The sequence below is a fragment of the Aquarana catesbeiana genome, linkage group LG02 (assembly GCF_042186555.1).
Source record: "Aquarana catesbeiana isolate 2022-GZ linkage group LG02, ASM4218655v1, whole genome shotgun sequence".
NCBI classification, from domain to species: domain Eukaryota; kingdom Metazoa; phylum Chordata; class Amphibia; order Anura; family Ranidae; genus Aquarana; species Aquarana catesbeiana.
The window spans coordinates 35,893,927-35,907,105 of NC_133325.1; positions in this window are offsets into that span (position 1 = coordinate 35,893,927).

Genomic DNA, 13,179 nt, shown 5'->3' on the forward strand with positions numbered 1-13,179 from the left:
CAGTGCATCCATGGGTTTCATATCTTGTGCTGATGATCGCTAACCAGTCTAAAACAGCTGCAGGCATCATCCCGTTATAACCGCCTAAAGTCCAGTGACGTATGGATACGTCACTGGTCGGCAAGTGGTTATAGCAGCTGCTGTTGTGATCTACCAAATGTTTTAAACAAGAATAAAAAATAGCGCTCACACATATTCAAATTGAAACTGAATACAAATAATAAATATCCAAGTGAGTCCCAAAACGGAACTTGTATTCAGTGTTCCAGACTTCACCCGTGCACCACAAATCGCTATGCACTCCACTCCACCATGCGCCAGGTATTCACAGTAGTAAAACCAGAAGTCCCGCTGGTTCCCCAGCATGCGTTCCACTAAACCAGAAATTACTTAACCGGAAGTCCGGGCCTACGCATTTCGTCATTTATGGATGATGTCTTCAGGCTTCTGGATGCATTTAACACATTGTAAGTGCAATTTTTTTTTCTGGTTGATGAGTTAATAAAACTTTATTACACTATGGGAGGCTTCCCCTTTTCTTCTTAATGGTCCTGGATGCTGCATATAATTGATCGCTCTGGGAGGATATATGAGGCAAAGTAGGGTTGGTGGAAAGCAGCATCTTTGGCAACTTCTTTGATTGACCACACATTGACCTTGATCTCCATCTCCGGTCTTGAGGTGTACACTGTACCAACAAGTGTGATTTTTACTTTCTTGTATATACAAGAGGTCAACTTAGTCTGCTGAGTGCAGTATATGTTGATTGGCACATGGTGGAGTGGAGCACATATCATTTTGTGATGCACGGGTGAAGCTTGGAACACTGAATACAAGTTCTGTTTTGGGACTCACTTTGACATTTATTATTTGTATTTATTATTTGTATTCATTTACCATATTGTGCATATATATTTCGGGGGGGGGGGGGGGGAGGGGAGACAGGATACCTGTCTTTGACAGGTAACCTGTTCCCACTTCCGGGAGTCCAGGCCGCGGCCAGTGACATGACCCCAGGACTCCCTCCTCCTCTCCCTGTCGCCGGGCCAGTAGGAGAGGGGAGAGGGGCCTCGCGCATGCGCAGTAGGGTTCCCAGCGTGAACCCGTAAGGCTACACTCCTGGGTTCCCTTACCCGCAATGATGGCGGCAGCACCCAACAGCTGATGGGGACATCAGCTGTGGTGCCGACATCGCAGGACTCCAGGACAGGTAAGTGTCCTATTGTTAAAAGCCAGCAGCTGCAATATGTGTAGCTGGTGGCTTTTTAATTTTTTTTTTTGGCGGAACACCGCTTTAAATAATTTCTTGGGATTTTTTTTTTTTGCTCTCCTCCGCTATGTGTCTTTCGTGTTCTATCTTAGCCACCCTAATTGCACCCTTACATTTCTTGTTGCATTCTTTATAAAGTCTGAATGCTGATGATCCCTCAACTATTTTTTGAAGGCCTTCTCCTTTGCTTTTATATGCATTTTTATATTGGCGTTAAGCCATCCAGGACTTTTGTTCGCTCTTTTAAATTTATTACCCAATGGGATGCATTGGCTAATATCCTTATTTAATATGCTCTTAAAGCAAACCCATCTCTCCTCCGTGTTCTTTGTTCCTAAGATATCCCAATTCATGCCTTCTAACAAGGTTCGTAGTTTAGGGATGTTGGCTCTTTTGAAATTCAGTGTCTTGTATTCCCCTTATGTTTCCTATTTGTGTGATTTAAACTAAAGCCAATTGACCTGTGATTGCTTTTTCTTAAATTGCCCCGTATTTCTACATCCGTGATCAAGTCTGTATTGTTGGTAATCAGTAGATCCAGTAACCATGAAATTGTCCTGCAAGACATTTAGGAACTGACGGGCCTTAGACGAATGCGTGGTTCTCTCCGCCCAGTCTATGTCTAGATAATTAAAATCCCCCATTATGATAACACTTCCCATCCTTGCTGCTAACCCAATTTGTGATAGGAGATCCGTCTCCCCTTCCTCCCTCAGGTTAGGGGGCCTATAGCATACTCCCAGTAATATTTTCCCCTTAGCGTCATCCCTTTGAAGCTCTACCCATAAGGATTGCACTTCCTCCCTTGCTCCCTTAGTGATGTCATCTCTCACATTCACTTGTACATTTTTATTGATATATAGGCATACCCCTCCCACTTTTTACCCTCTCTATCCCTGCAATATAGGGTATACCCTTGAATGGTTGCCAGCCAATGAGAGCTGTTGAACCAGGTCTCTGAAATTCCCACAAAATCCAAGTCCTCCTTGTACAACAGTATCTCTAGTTCACCCATCTTGTCCGCCAGGCTACTGGCATTGGTGAACATGCCACGTCTCAGCAACCTCACACTCGTCCAGACCTTTGCGACCACGCAATCTCGTCTCAACAACCTGACATCCCTTCAGACCCTTGCAGCCATACAAAATCATCTTAGCGACCCCTTACTTGTTGAGACCCTTGCAACCACGTAATATCATCTCAGCAGCCTGACACTCACTGAAACCTTTGCAACCATGCAATATCATCTCAAAACAACCTCATACTTATTGAGACCCTTGCAATCACACAATATCGTCTCAGCAGCCTGACACTCGCTGAGACCTTTGTAACCACGAAATATCATCTGAAAACAACCTCATACTCATCGAGATCCCTGCAAGCATGCAATACCGTCTCAGCAACCTGACTGAGACCCTTGCGACCACACAATATCGTCACAGCAAACCAGACTGAGACCCTTGCAACCATGCAATGTCGTCTCAAAAACAAACCTTCATACTCAACGAGACCCCTGCAACCACGCAATATCGTCCCAGCAACCTGACACTCACTGACACCCTTGCAACCACGCAATATCGTCTCCAGTAGTATAAAACATTTCGTGGCACGCACCTACATGCAAACCAGCATACAAACTAACTTGCAAACAATCAGCCACACAACCACGTAGCGGCACCCAGTTGGCCATTCATCTCCAGTGGCAGGCAGGCCACTCATCTTTTCTCTCTGAGGTTAGTTCAGGTTTCCATCCGGTACCAGGGTTGGACTTTATCTCCCCAGATAAAAAAATTTTAAAAAAGGAGGGGAAGTACGTACAGTTTGCATCTTCACCAGGGTCAGTCGCATGACGGGGTGAGCCAGTTCATTTCAGGTAAAGTCACACCAGGCCCACCGCCAGATGGTTATCCACCACCTCGATGACTTCCTGCTCACCGAACAACCAGGCACACCACTGGCAGATCTAAACAGGTTGAGAATAGTGTTCAGCAATCTCAACGTGCCCATAGCTGAGCATAAAGTGGAAGGCCCGGCACTCTATCACCTTCCTAAAGTGTCACTCTGGAAATTCGTGCCATAGCTGGCCCCCGACAAACTAGCCCGTACCAGGACAGTTATCCATAAATTCACCCGGTCATAAGGGTGCACCATGAGGCAGTTGCAATCCTTACTAGGGATGCTGAACTTCGCAATGAGAATTATACCTCAAGGACGGTCCTTTATATCACAGCTTTTAGTCTTTCTCACACCAGTGCAAGATCCAGGCCAAGTTCTCAAACTAGACCAAGCAGCAGTAGAAGACTTAGATATGTGGGACAAGTTCCTCACCAGCTGGAATGGCATTTCAATGTTCATCCCGGCAGTGTCAGCCGAGCCACCACGGGTGTTCACCGATGCCGCAGCCTCCACGGGCTTCGTGGACATTTTCGGCCACCACTGGTTCACCGAACCTTGGCCCCCAGAAATTCTGTTAAATTTGTGCTTTCACCCAGTCTTCATCACTCTTCAAGCTGTATCCCATTGTGGCAGCTGCCCAGGTCTGGGGCCACACTTGGACAGGACAGACTGTGCTCTTCACCACAGACAATCAGGCCATGGCTGACATCAATAAAGGTAGATCCAAGTCACTCCCCATCATGCTCTTCCTGCGCAGGCTCACGCAGCTGTCACTCCGTCACCAGTTTAATATATTCTGTAGATATATTCCAGGCAAATGCAAAATCGCAGCTGATGCGCTGTCCCGTTTCAACCCTACTTTGTTTTTCCAGCAGCAGCCAAGAGTCGACCCAACAACTACTCCTGTCCCACCCTAGTCGTTGCTGACGATGGACTGAAGTTGCATCTCGCCAACGCAACCCAGCTAATTAACCACTCTTTGGCACGCAACACACTGAAGGCCTATCGCACTGCTTGGAACACTTACCGTAAGTTTTTGGCCTCTTGCCCTGGAGCAGCAATAGGCGACGTTAGAGACGCCCTAGCCTTCATATCGTATTGCCATACGCAGCTGGCCCTTTCTCACAATACTATCAGGCTATACCTAGCCAGCGTCCAGCATTTCCTGTCCTTACAGGACCCCAGTAAACCGTCATTATTCTCGGCCCATGCAGTCAAGTCCCTCCTACAGGGCATACAGAAGCCACCAACCCGTAGTCAGTGGCAAACGCCTACCTATCAAGAGTGCCCTCTTCAGGGACATGTCTTAAATCCTTACTCGTTCTCTGGGACTTTGCCCAGCCTAGTCATCCTGGTGGCCATCTACCAGGCCTTCTACGGTTTCCTACGACCTAGTGAATTTACCTGTGAAATTTAATTGATTGCATTGCCCTCAGGTGGCAATCAAACACCTTTGGTATAAATGTACCACATCCTACATAATCTATGAATGCTGAAATTTGGGAATAATGCACTTTGTAGGCACGTATAAAAATAACAAATTTTAATAGTTCACATAAAATTCAGACGTGTACAACACATTGTTTATAAAAGGGTATGGGACACAGTGGTTTGTCCTAGAGGATATACTTGAGTCATATACTTCCTGTGGAGCAATACTGAGAAAATGCCCACACTGAGATGTATGTATTCCTCTTGGTTGTTCCCACAGTCCTCATAGATTAAAAAGAATTGCTCGCTCTACATGTTTCGTGACCTGAACTGTCGCATCTTCAGGAGCTTTAATATTTCTAGTTAGAAAGACATACTTTAATTAGAATACAGTACACAATTTTTGTACCAAGATACAAGTGTGCATATGTATACAAAACTATATATGAACTCACCAATAATATGGTGCTTAAACAAAGAGTTTCAGCGCTCACCTACGTCAGGAAGATCGTGACCGCAAGACGACCCCCTCCAAAAGGAGGTGACAACTGGGGACACTGGTGCAGGGCGACGACCACAAAGTAGACACATGTGTCAGGATGTGGGGATGTACAGGGTAACTGAACATAAAGAGCATTTGTATAAGTATTAACAATTACTTCAATTAAAATTAGAATTTGAATAAGCTATAACCCTCATAAAAGCGCTCCCCCCCCCCCCCCCCCCCTCCACTCTTCCACTACGTTATATATCCAAAATATCCGTCCATCTTCTCCATATCTTTTCAAAGTTCTCTGGGCAGCCTCTGTGTAAAAATATACACTTTTCCTTTACTAATGTTTCCCTTATTTGTATCTTCCATTCCACTATTGTAGGTGGGCTTGATGATGTCCACTTCTGCGCTATGATCTTACGTGCCTGAAATAAGATCCTAGTTAATGATATCCTGCATTCCCCCAGGATATCCCATTTGTCTAAGATACCCAAGAGGCAGCCTCCTGGTTCAGGAGACATCCTGATCCCAAAAGCACTATTAATCATTGATATCACTTCGTGCCAATAGCGATGGAGCTTGGGGCATCTCCATAACATATGGATTAAGTTCGCCGGACTCTCTTTACATCTAGGGCATTGGGCTGTATCTCTACATTTCCATTTAAATAATTTCTCTGGTGTATAATGAGCCCTGTGTAATATTTGTTTGTTAATATTTAATTTGTGTTAAATTTTGTGTTGGGGATACACTGCTCTTGCTGGTATATCTACTGTTACTTTAAATTTATCATATAGTATATTATAGATTTGTGAAATCAGACCCCCTTTTTTTTTTGTCTTTTCCAACAAGGCTATTACCTCTGAATTATTAAATTTCAATTCCGTCAGTCGGGCCTGTGCTTGTAATGCGTGTCTAAATTGTAGGAATTGAAAAAATCTTTTGTTTGGGATATTATATTCATTTCTTAGTTCAATAAAGGTTTTTATCACTTCGTCCTGGAAAACCTGTGTCAAATATCTTAGTCCCTTGAGCCTCTTATCTCAAACCCTTCCAGTTTCATCAGTTCCGCATAGCTGCTATTATTCCATATAGGAGTATATGGCATATAACCTTTTATTTCCATGATTTTTTTCATTTCCTGCCATACCTTGTCAAACAATTCTCCCGTAATAAAGACTTTATTAGACCGTTGGTTTCTCGTCTCCAATAAAGAGATCAGTGGGTAATCGGGATATACTGATAATAGCAGGCTCTTGTCAACTTTATGCTTGGTGTTTTTTTCTTCCAAATAAGCTCTCTAAAGAGCGATTCTATTTTTCTAAACCAAAATGTTGTAATCCATACGGGAGAGTTATTAAACACATAAAGCAATTGTGGGGACCAAATAATTTTAACAAGAGTTGCCCTACCTATCACTGTCAGTGGTAATTTACACCAACTTCGGCATGTATCCTTAAATTTTACCAATAAAGGTTTAAGATTCAATTAAATATAATCTTTTGCATTTCGGGAAATCTCAATCCCCAGGTATCTCACTACATTGTTCATTTGAATTTGAGACGCATGATTTAGTAAAGGGACTTTTAATTCGTCTAATGGTAGTAGTTCAGACTTATCCCAATTAATCTGGTACCCTGAGATTGGCCCAAATATGGAGATAAGGCTCATAAGTTCCATTAATGACTTTGAAGTATCCCCCAGAAAAATAAGAGCATCATCTACATAGAGAGCTACTTTGTCTTCACTTCCTGCTCGTCGAAACCCAACTATTTTCACTGATTGTGGCACACTTTAACAAGTAACTTGGGCTAAGAAAGAAAGGTGGTAGCTGACAAACCAAAAATACCTTAATTCAATGATCCAGGATAGAGGGATTCAGTCCTGGTAGTGTGTGCGCATACACAGATAGTGTGCACACATCCCACACCAGCAAGCTTTTACATCCACTTCCTAAAGGGCAGAGGAGACAGGGATGTCGTGAGGACAGGGAGAATATATACACACACTGGTGCAAAAGTAACTACTTAGCTGATACCAGAGCGTGGTGCATGGAAAAGTACCTGGAATTGCAATGGTTCCAGGTCCCGAGTATGGGGCTGCCTATTTGCTGTTCCACGGGGTATGGTGGAACCTCCTTCCCTTGGAGCTCCTGGGGAATGATGTCCTATCCTTTCTATTTGTACACCTTGACTGAGCTCCATCAGACTGGCGTCTGACATCACTCAGCCCGGCCACTGGTGCACCACACGTGCGCCTGCGCACTAGAACATCAGACGCGCTGGTCCCAGTGCCTGCCATCTGCGGCAGCCGTGGTGAACCTAGGTTGAAGAGTGTCTCCGTGGTTGTCGTGGGTGAATGCAAGCCCTGGCTGTCCCAGGTCAATATGACCTGGGAGAGTGGACTGCAACCCCAATGGCTTGGGCGGCCACACATCTCGACTAAGCCAATCATGGCGTCACACAGCGAATGCCTCCAGTGGCCTAAGGAGGAACTGTGGTCAGAAATCCTGGTCACAAATGAGGGGAAACATATATATATATATATATATATATATATATATATATATATATATACCACATAGTGTAACACAGTGCCAGAAAACAAGATTCTTAGCAGATAAAATGGTTCAAATCTAGCAGTCGAATACAAGTTGCAAAAATTCTATATTGACACGTACTTATTAATTTAACATGTTTAATGTTTGGATCTATTCAACGATTTGTAGGCAGGAAAAATCTCATGTATGCTTAGCCAGGGGTCAATGCAGCCATGACACAGGTCCCTCAAAGGAAGGGCCAGTATGATAGCACCTCATTGATACCCGGTGTTGTTTTCGCTTCAAAACGCTCAATCCAGAATATCTGCTTCTGGAGAATGCGTTTGTCCCAGTTGCCGCCACGTGGGTCCTCAGGTATCACTTCCAAAACAATGAAATGGACAAGGGTGGTATCAAATTTATGGTACAGGCCCAAGTGGCGGCTAACCGGAGTAAGCATTTTAGCATATTGGAAATAGTAGATATGATCATATATGCGTTGTTTAAGCTGGCGGATTGTCTTGCCTACATAAAATGCTCCGCATCTACACACCATTAAATAGATAACTCCCTGCGTATTGCAAGTTGCATGGAAACACGGGTAAAACATTTCCCCATTGGGTAGACAGAATCTTGCACCTGTTTGTACACATGGGCAATAAGTGCATTGTCCGCAAGTGGAGATTCCTCGACTTGTCGGTATTATGTTGTTATTTGGTATGTATTGGCTGGTTGTAATTTTGTTGCCTATCGAAGGGCTTTTGTGGAATACTATCTCTGGGGTGCCTCTCGCGTATTTATGAAGACTGGCATCTTCAATGAAAAGATGCCAATGTTTTTGCATGCATATTCGAAGTTGTTAGTGCTGGGCAGAATATCTGGTGATGAACTTAGTGGTCTGATCTTTGGAATTGGACTTCACATTGGGGTAAAGTAATAGGTTTCTGTCTCTATTTAGAGCTTTATTGTATGCCTTCCTAAGCAGTCTTTTGCTTTATCCCCGTTGCCGCAGGCGTAACCGAAGCTCTGCTGCTTGAGTCTTTAAATCTGATTCAAGTGTACAGTTCCGCCGAAGGCGGATGTACTGAGCGTATAGTATGCTGTGAACAAGAGAGGTGGGGTGTCCACTTTGTGCATGCAGCAGCATGTTGCCCGCGTCTAATTTTAATTCTGTCCTCTGTTAACCATGTCGAATCACTAGAGGAATTCATGCAGCAGCTTAAGACCAATCGGTTTAACCTGAAATTTACAGTGAATTGGCATAAGGAGACTATATAGTTTTGTGGCTAGATTATTTGATACATCTTTGTATATCAGTAAATCCAAAAACGATATAGTCTCCTTATGCCAATTCACTGTAAATTTCAGGTTAAACCGATTGGTCTTAAGCTGCTGCATGAATTCCTCTAGTGATTCGACATGGTTAACAGAGGACAGAATTAAAATTAGACGTGAGAAACTTAACATTAATAAATCACCGGTACCAGATGGCTTGCATCTGAGGGTACTTAGGGAACTCAGTAAAGTGATTGCCAGACCGTTGTTCCTAATTTTTACAGACAGCCTACTGGCTGGAATGGTACCAGCTGATTGGAAAAAAGCCAATGTAGCACCAATATTTAAAAAGGGCCCAAAATACATCCCTGGTAATTACAGACCAGTTAGTCTAACATCAATAGTATGTAAACTCTTGGAGTGGATGATAAGGGACTATATACAAGATTTTAGTAATGAGAACGGTATCATTAGCAGTAATCAGCATGGATTCATGAAGAATCTTTTTTGCCAAACCAATCTACTAACCTTCTATGAGGAGGTGAGTTGCCATCTAGATAAAGGAAGGCCCGTAGACGTGGTGTATCTGGATTTTGCAAAAGCATTTGACACAGTTCCCCATAAACGTTTACTGTACAAAATATGGTCTGTTGGCATGGACCATAGGGTGAGTACATGGATTGAAAACTGGCTACAAGGGTGAGTTCAGAGGGTGGTGATAAATGGGGAGTACTCGGAATGATCAGGGGTGGGTAGTGGAGTTCCCCAGGGTTCTGTGCTGGGACCAATCCTATTTAATTTGTTCATAAACGACCTGGAGGATGGGATAAACAGTTCAATCTCTGTATTTGCAGACGATACTAAACTAAGCAGGGCAATAACTTCTCCGCAGGATGTGGAAACCTTGCAAAAAGATCTGAACAAATTATAGGGGTGGGCAACTACATGGCAGATGAGGTTCAATGTAGAAAAATGTAAAATAATGCATTTGGGTGGCAAAAATATGAATGCAATCTATACACTGGGGGGAGAACCTCTGGGGGAATCTAGGATGGAAAAGGACCTGGGGGTCCTAGTAGATGATAGGCTCAGCAATGGCATGCAATGCCAAGCTGCTGCTAACAAATCAAACAGAATATTGGCATGCATTAAAAAAGGGATCAACTCCAGAGATAAAACGATAATTGTCCCACTCTACAAAACTCTGGTCCGGCCGCACCTAGAGTATGCTGTCGCGTTTTGGGCACCAGTCCTCAGGAAGGATGTACTGGAAATGGAGCGAGTACAAAGAAGGGCAACAAAGCTAATAAAGGGTCTGGAGGATCTTAGTTATGAGGAAAGGTTGCAAGCACTGAACTTATTCTCTCTGGAGAAGAGACGCTTGAGAGGGGATATGATTTCAATATACAAATACCATACTGGTGACCCTACAATAGAAATAAAACTTTTCGCCGAAGAGAGTTTAACAAGACTTGTGGCCGCTCATTAAATTTAGAAGAAAAGAGGTTTAACCTTAAACTACGTAGAGGGTTCTTTACTGTAAGAGCGGCAAGGATGTGGAATTCCCTTCCACAGGTGGTGGTCTCAGCGGGGAGCATCGATAGCTTCAAGAAACTATTAGATAAGCACCTGAATGACTGCAACATACAGGGATATACAATGTAATACTGACACATAATCACACATAGGTTGGACTTGATGGACTTGTGTCTTTATTCAACCTCACCTACTATGTAACTATGTAACTATGACAGTGCTTGTCCAAATCAAAAGGATATCGTCGATATACCTGAAACAGCAAATAGCTTGGTCCAGGTATTGACTAAGTGCCTCATTCGAAAAAAAACCCATGTTCCCACCCCCCCCAGGCACAGGTTGGCGTATGCTGGGGCACAGCAAGTGCCCATGGCCACGCCCTGCACCTGGAGGTAGTGGGAACCAATAAAACAGAACCAGTTGTGTCTGAGGATGTAGGGTAACAGCCTCAGCACAAATGAGTAGAACTTCCACTGTCGGTGATCCTGTTCCATTAGGAACATTTTAATGGTTTTCAAACCTAGTTCGTGGGAGATGCTGGAATATAATGCTTCTACAGCATGCATGCAATGTGCCTATTTTGTGGTCATCGCCCAGCATCAGTGTCCCCAGTTGTCACCTCCTTTTGGAGGGGGTCGTCTTGCGTTCATGATCTTCGCGGCATAGGTGAGCGTTGAAACTCTCTGTTTAAGCACCATATTATTGGTGAGTTCATGTATAGTTTTGTATACATATGCACACTTGTATCTTGGTACAAAAATTGTGTTAAAGTATGTCTTTCTAACTAGAAATATTGAAGCGACAGTTCAGGTCATGAAACATGTAGAGCGAGCAATTCTTTTTAATCTATGAGGACTGTGGGAACAACCAAAAGGAATACATACATCTCAGTGTGGGCATTTTCTCAGTATTGCTCCAAAGGAAGTATATGACTCAAGTATATCCTCTAGGACAAACCACTGTGTCCCATACCCTTTTATAAACAATGTGTTGTATATGGATGAATTTTATGTGAACTGTTAAAATTTGTTATTATTTTTATACGTGCCTACAAAGTCCATTATTCCCAAATTTCAGCATTCCTAGTGAATTTACCATCAGCGGCTCCGGCAGTCAGACACTGCTCCGACGCCACCTGACTCACTTTCTGAACCATTACACCCTTCATCTCACAGTCTGCAAAACGCAACAAACAGGCCCCCGGGGTTGACATCAACCTGTTTCAAACTAACAACGCCTGGTGCCCAGTGATGGTGCTCGACCGACTACTATCCCATCTACCCAGTAGTGTATTTAGGTTTTGTGCTGCCCTAGGCCTGACTAAACTCGTGTATCCCCTAATTTAAATATGACCCACCCCTTCCTGTCAAGGCCACAACCCTTGCTGTTTAAGACCTGCCCTGAAATTTTTGAGTGGGGACACTAGTTCTGAGGGCCGGGGGGGGGGGGGCAATGGATTCCCTTAATTTGCATAGATTTCCTCTCACTTCCTGTTTGGCTATGGGGCAGGAAGTGAAGAGAAATCTCTGCAATGGGACAGGAATGGTAAAAAATAAACTAGACTTACTCTATCCAAAATGAAAAAAAAAAGTGTCGCCTATAGTTCTACTTTAAGCAAAAATTTCAGATAATTTTATGGAGAGGACTAAGAAGATTTAACCATTGGTGCATGCAATAGTGCAGCAGAAAACATAGCACAGTGAGGAAGGTTTGTGGTCCAGTATGATAGGACAGTCAAAATTAGAAGCGGCGCCCCCCCCCCCCCTCCCACAGCTGCAGAATGCCGGCCGCCGGCATACCGGAAGCAGTGCGGCCGCTTTATGGGAGCGCTAGACTAATTTTCCTCTCAGCCCAGTCCACCCCATAAGACTGGCGCTACACTGACAGTTTAGCGCAAGCCCGCGGGGACTCTTTCCGTGCTGCCCCCCTGCAAAGTGCTGCCCTAGGCCTAGGCCTTGTTGGCCTAGGCCAGGATACAGCGTTGCATCTACCCAGCCAATCTGATAGTAGCTCATTGCTACCCTTTCTAACCAGCCCCCTGAGTGGCAGCCAGTTTATCATGTATGTCAGGATCCTAAGCAACTTAAGAGTTATTCCCCTGAGTCTTTTGCCCCCTTTTCTTGGCATACTGACTAGACCACCAAGGCACACTTCAGGTCTATTTATGTTGAGTCTTGTCACGTGTTTATGTGATCCACATCTCTCCCGGTCATAGGGCTACGACCATAAATAAGAAGGCCAGTATGGTGGCCTGAATTTATGCGAGGAGCCTGGAGGGTATTTAAACAGCCACTCGCCCATGCTCTTTGTCGGTTCTAGTGCACGATACCCTCCCGCCCTTCCCTTTTTCAGGGCACTTCTCAGCACATTCTTCTTCATAAACTACCCATTACTTACCTTGGGTATGCCCCCTTTTCTTGGCATACCGACTAGACCACCAAGGCACACTTCAGGTCTATTTATGTTGTAAGTCTTGACGTGATCCACATCTCTCTCAGTCATATATATATATATATATATATATATATATATATATATATATATATATATATATTTATGTGCTCTGACAGTCTTTACTATCTGTCTGGGAACTATTCATGAGATCTCTGAGCTGAGTTCCTGAGTCTGCACACCTGCTGCGTCCATTATGAGGAGTTCCTATCATCCCTGTGTCAAGTTCCTAGGTCTGCACATCTTTTTGTGCCTAATATAAGGGGTTGCCACCACCCCTGTGCAATG